Source organism: Coregonus clupeaformis, chromosome 36, assembly GCF_020615455.1.
Source record: "Coregonus clupeaformis isolate EN_2021a chromosome 36, ASM2061545v1, whole genome shotgun sequence".
NCBI classification, from domain to species: domain Eukaryota; kingdom Metazoa; phylum Chordata; class Actinopteri; order Salmoniformes; family Salmonidae; genus Coregonus; species Coregonus clupeaformis.
In genome coordinates this window covers 28,862,438-28,869,384 of record NC_059227.1, presented here as the reverse complement: position 1 = coordinate 28,869,384, position 6,947 = coordinate 28,862,438, and positions in this window count along the sequence as shown.

Here is a 6,947-nt window from a genome sequence, read left to right as displayed (position 1 = left end):
AAAATAGTTTGTTAAATAATTCACATAACATATACCACATTACTTCCTACTAGTAATACATGTATTGTTTTGGAAACATTCCAAAGCATGCTCATCCGTTTTTTTGTGTTTTGTTGGTGTAATTTTAGCAGGAAAGAATATTGGGGCTGGTAAAAAATCTGAGTGGCTGGTAGATTTTGTAATCTACCTGCCACAGTGGCTGGTGGACCAAAAAGTAAAAGTTATGCCCTGCCAGAGACACATACATCTCAATAAAATAATGAACTGTGTTTGGTACTGGATCCGGGGAAAATACAAACACATGCTTTGTCTGTGGGGGAAGAGAAATGTTCCATCAGGTTAAGGGTTACCTCAGTTCATATTATGGAAAAGAGGATGAGTTTGCTCTAAAACATAAGGTAGAATAGCAGTTCCTACTCCCTATCTTAAGTCCCTATCCCCAGCAGGAAGGAAATGGTTATATAGTCACAAGGCCAAGGGAGATGGAGATGAGATCAGGCAGAAGGCTCAATCACAGATAGAACAATGACGCAGATATTTCACTGGATGTATAAATGTGAAGCTTCCGCTTGGCGTTTCCACTCACTACCAAATATGGTTGTGAGAGGAAGCCCAGTGGCCGGCAGTGGGAGAAGATGGAAGGAGATGGATTTTGGCTGACATTCTGCAAATGTTCTCATTGATGAAACATTTGATCAAATCAAATTACATTTTATTTGTCACATGCACCGAATACAACAGGTGTAGAATACAACAGGTGTAGACCTTAGCGTGAAGCTGTTAAGAAGCCTTTTGGACCTAGACTTGGCGCTCCGGTACCACTTGCCGTGCGGTAGCAGAGAGAACAGTCTATGACTAGGGTGGTTGGAGTCTTTGGAAATTTTTTGGGCCTTCCTCTGACACCGCCTGGTATAGAGGTCCTGGATGGCAGGAAGCTTGGCCACAGTGATGTACTGGGCCGTACGCACTACCCTCTGTAGCGGCTTGCGGTCGGAGGCCGAGCAGTTGCCATACCAGGCTGTGATGCAACCAGTCAGGATGCTCTCGATGGTGCAGCTGTATAACTTTTTGAGGATCTGAGGACCCATGCCAAATCTTTTCGGTCTCCTGAGGGGGAATAGGCGTTGTCGTGCCCTCTTCACGACTGTCTTGGTGTGTTTGGACCATGATAGTTTGTTGGTGATGTGGACACCAAGGAACTTGAAGCTCTCAACCTGCTCCATTACAGCCCTGTCGATGAGAATGGGGGCGTGCTCGGCCCTCCTTTTCCTGTAGTCCACGATCATCTCCTTTGTCTTGATCACATTGAGGGAGAGGTTGTTGACCTGGCACCACACTGCCAGGTCTCTGACCTCCTCTCTATAGGCTGTCTCATCGTTGTCGGTGATCAGGCCTACCACCGTCGTGTTGTCGGCAAACTTAATGATGGTGTTGGAGTCATGCTTGGCCATGCAGTCGTGGGTGAACAGGGAGTACAGGAGGGGACTAAGCACGCACCCCTGAGGGGCCCCCGTGTTGAGTATCAGCGTGGCAGATGTGTTGTTGCCTACCCTTACTACCTGGGGACGGCCCGTTAGGAAGTCCAGGATCCAGTTGCAGAGGGAGGTGTTTAGTCACATGGTCCTTAGCTTAGTGATGAGCTTTGAGGGCACTATGGTGTTGAACGCTGAGCTGTAGTCAATGAACAGCATTCTCATGTAGGTGTTCCTTTTGTCCAGATGGGAAAGGGCAGTGTGGAGTGCAATAGAGATTGTGTAATCTGTGGATCTGTTGGGGCGGTATGCAAATTGGAGTGGGTCTAGGGTTTCCGGGATGATGCTGTTGATGTGAGCCATGACCAGCCTTTCAAAGCACTTCATGGCTACCAACGTGAGTGCTACAGGGCGGTAATCATTTAGGCAGGTTACCTTCGCTTCCTTGGGCACAGGGACTATGGTGGTCTGCTTGAAACATGTAGGTATTACAGACTCGGTCAGGAAGAGGTTGAAAATATCAGTGAAGACACTTGCCAGTTGGTCCGCGCATGCATTGAGTACACGTCCTGGTAATCTGTCTGGCCCCGCGTCATTGTGAATGTCATCAGCAGGGTAGATTATAAGGCATCAGTTTAGGAAATGACAACTGTGCCTCTCTCTTGCAGAGGCTTAACAATTTCCTATTTCAAATTGTGACTGCAAATCAACTATCTACACTGATTGTACTAAACATTAGGATCACCTTTTGTCCTCAGAACAGCCTCAATTCGTCGGGGCACTCTACAAGGTGTCGAAAGCGTTCCACAGGGATGCTGGCCCATGTTGACTCCAATGCTTCCCACAGTTGTGTCAAGTTGTCTGGATGTCCCTTGGGTGGGAGACCATTGTTGATACACACAGGAAACTGATGAGCATGAAAAATCCAGCAGCGCTGCAGTTCTTGACACAAACTGGTGCACCTGGCACCTGCTACCATACCCCGTTCAAAGGCACTTACATTTTCTGTCTTGCCCATTCCCCCTCTGAATAGCACACATACACAATCCATGTCTCAGTTGTCTTAAGGCTTAAAAATCCTTCTTTAACCTGTTTCCTCCCCTTCATCTACTCTGATTGAAGTGGATTTAACAAGTAACATAATTAAGGGATAATAGCTTTCACCAGGATTCACCCGGTTAGTCTATGTCATGTTAATGTTTTGTATACTCAGTGTACATCAACTCAACTCATTGTCAACTTGTTACGTGCGTGCACTTCTTACATGCAGTGAGAGTGGTATGGCCGGAAAGAAAACATGAAGAATGTGGAAATAGCATTGATTGAACACAGCAGGAAAAAGCCATAGCCATTAAACATCGACGTCTGGTGACGCACTCTGGAATACATTTCATGCATATTTCCTGGCGTCCATCTCACATCCGCGGCTCGTTGATTTGTGCCATTTGTGACTGTGTCACGTAGTTAATGGCCGTCCTGTCATCCAGAGCAGGGCTGGCTGTCTCTCCAGTCTTAATGACAGCTCTGGCCTGATTACTCTTCATCAGGAGTCCCAGGGGCAGAATGCAAGGCAGCAGATGGAGGGGATGGAGCTGGGGAAAGGTTAGGGTGCTGAGGCTGAGCGTCTGAGAGACTGGAGGGCTGAGATGTTGGTCCAGCCCAACCTTTTGATTGTCAAATCAAGTCTTATGAGTTTCCATGACCATGCATCACTTGCACTATGCAGAATAAAACAACAAATGTTTTACTGACACATTTTAATGACAAAAATAAACAATACAATATCCTGCACTAGGCAGTAGCAGGCACTGCAAGAAGCCCCTGGAGTGATGTGGTGCCTGCTGTGATTGGTTGAGATTTCACAATGCTCACGTTGCAGTGTAACGCTCACGTCCCTTGACCCCTTCCCCACCCCTACAGCACCAGTTAGATGTCAATGACATCACTCAGCAAAACGTCTGTCACTCAGTCAGTCTGCGTGTCTATAAGAATCCTAGGGCATGGAAATTAATTACTAAGGTTAAGTAAATACATGATACAGTGAGGGAAACAAGTATTTGATGAAGTGTACCACTGACAAAGAAATGATCAGTCTATAATTTTAATGGTAGGTTTATTTGAACAGTGAGAGACAGAATAACAACAAAAAAATCCAGAAAAATGCATGTCAAAAATTTTATAAATTGATTTGCATTTTAATGAGGGAAAGTATTTGACCCCCTCTCAATCAGAAAGATTTCTGGCTCCCAGGTGTCTTTTATACAGGTAATGAGCTGAGATTAGGAGCACACTCTTAAAGGGAGTGCTCCTAATCTCAGTTTGTTACCTGTATAAAAGACAACTGTCCACAGAAGCAATCAATCAATCAGATTCCAAACTCTCCACCATGGCCAAGACCAAAGAGCTCTCCAAGGATGTCAGGGACAAGATTGTAGAGCTACACAAGGCTGGAATGGGCTACAAGACCATCACCAAGCAGCTTGGTGAGAAGGTGACAACAGTTGGTGCGATTATTCGCAAATGGAAGAAACACAAAATAACTGTCAATCTCCCTCGGCCTGGGGCTCCATGCAAGATCTCACCTTGTGGAGTTGCAATGATCATGAGAACGGTGAGGAATCAGCCCAGAACTACACGGGAGGATCTTGTCAATTATCTCAAGGCAGCTGGGACCATAGTCATCAAGAAAACAATTGGTAACACACTACGCCGTGAAGGACTGAAATCCTGCAGCGCCCGCAAGGTCCCCCTGCTCAAGAAAGCACATATACAGGCCCGTCTGAAGTTTGCCAATGAATCTGAATGATTCAGAGGAGAACTGGGTGAAAGTGTTGTGGTCAGATGAGACCAAAATGGAGCTCTTTGGCATCAACTCAACTAGTTGTGTTTGGAGGAGGAGGAATGCTGCCTATGACCCCAAGAACACCATCCCCACCGTCAAACATGGAGGTGGAAACATTATGCTTTGGGGGTGTTTTTCTGCTAAAGGGACAGAACAACTTCACCGCATCAAAGGGACAATGGACGGGGCCATGTACCGTCAAATCTTGGGTGAGAACCTCCTTCCCTCAGCCAGGGCATTGAAAATGGGTTGTGGATGGGTATTCCAGCATGACAATGACCCAAAAAACACGGCCAAGGTAACAAAGGAGTGGCTCAAGAAGAAGCACATTAAGGTCCTGGAGTGGCCTAGCCAGTCTCCAGACCTTAATCCCATAGAACATCTGTGGAGGGAGCTAAAGGTTCGTGTTGCCAAACGTCAGGCTCAAAACCTTAATGACTTGGAGAAGATCTGCAAAGAGGAGTGGGACAAAATCCCTCCTGAGATGTGTGCAAACCTGGTGGCCAACTACAAGAAACGTCTGACCTCTGTGATTGCCAACAAGGGTTTTGCCACCAACTACTAAGTCATGTTTTGCAGAGGGGTCAAATACTTATTTCCCTAATTAAAATGCAAATCAATTTATAACATTTTTGACATGCGTTTTTCTGGATTTTTTTGTTGTTATTCTGTCTCTCACTGTTCAAATAAACCTACCATTAAAATTATAGACTGATCATGTCTTTGTCAGTGGGCAAACGTACAAAATCAGCAGGGGATCAAATACCTTTTTCCCTCACTGTAGATGATTACCCTAATCCTCTCCTCTATGAGTTAATTTCCTATTCCAATGTGACATTAGTGTCCTTGGAAGGTGAAAGGCTCCTTTAGGAGAGAGTAGCCTTGTGCGTCTGAATGAACACTGGACTCATTCCCAAGAAGTTGCTTTCATATACTCTTTCTGAAAGAAGTACCACTCATACATTACTGTGCATAGTATCCACCTCAAATTACTTACATTCCAGTTAGCACAGGGCTTGCATCAGTGCCGACATGAAATCACACATTCCCCCACTGACTGCTAGTGCTGTCATGCTGTTTGCCAGAGCCCCATCTCCAACTTGGTAATATCTTAAGAGACTGCTTTAGCAGCAACACCTAATTTACTGTCGATGTCTGAAAAATAATTGAAAAAATCTACTGGCACTGAAGGTAGCAGGCAGGCAGTGATAAGGCACGATTGACCCAAATTATACATTAATTTATGGGAGATATGAAGGAAGTGCTTGGCATAATAACACAAATTACATATCTAAAGGACTTTACTGACATATCACAACTGGTAAATCAAATAAACACAGGCACAGTCAGCCCCTAAAAAAACCACTAGCAACACTGTAGTTTTTTCTATTTATAAGAGAATACTATATGAAACACCCTCAAAGGACTAGACAAGGGAATCCACAAGAGGTTAATTATGATAATTCAATCAAATCCACTTGACTACTTCTTACTCTGCTTGAGGAGTTCCAGAGCATCCTCAGAGCCACTTTCAATCAATCCTCATTCAAATCCATTCTCATGTTTTCACACATCTCACTATGAGTGGATTGACTCACTCTAACCATGTGGAGATAGTGTTGTTAACACACTAAGCCTCTCCAGTCAGTTTGTGTTTAAAGAACAGTGATAAGTGTTGTTGACCCTGTTCTGACCTTAGTGCTTGTGCATCGACATACAGATGCAGGATCTTAATTTGAGACAGTTTGATACAGCAGGAAAATAATCCTGCAACAAAAGGAAATGTGAAATATGCGAATTATAATTAATGGAAATTTTTCACAAGAAAAAATCTAGTCTGAAATTTCTACGTGAAATTACAAACTTCAGAAGCCTTTTTAAACCTCAAATACACTTCAAAGTTATCCTGCAACAGGGTGATCAAATTAAGATCCTATATCTGTACAGACATCTGGCAGAGGTCCTGAGCTGACAGAATACAGATCCTCTACAGAGCTCAGCACAGAATTACACAGAGGATCAGACAAACAACCATCCAACACAGACTACAGAGTACTAAGACATTTTATTGTTTTTTATTTCATGTGAAAAATACAACATAAATCACCTCTTTCATGATTAAGTGGGGAGTCACAAGGCACTGGACCATCTCATGTTATTACAAAGGAATAGCAATAACAGAGCGAGAAGCAGTCATCAACTGTCATCTTTTATATACACACTCTAGGAGACCAATGTTTGCAGAGGAAACACTTGTCTTTTTCCAATACACTCCTCAACAAGACCTATAAAAAAAGCACTATAAAGCTAAAGGTTATAAAAAGTGAATGTCTGTGATGTGTAACAGTTAATGTCCTTATCTGGTTGTGCTCTGTTGTGTTTGGACTGACTGGCTGTTTAAACTTTGGAACATACCACATCACTGGGTTGTTGCATGGTCAGTCACACTCCATGAATGTGTAGGTCAGGGTTGCAGACAGACAAGATGACCAGACTCTCGAGGTCATCTTGTCTGTCTACAACCCTGACCTACACATTCATGGTGTGTGTCCATCTCAATACTTCAGCTGGTGACAGTGGGAGCATGGCCATGGGGCTGCCCGTGCCACTGGGGGTGTGTCGTCACCGGGCTC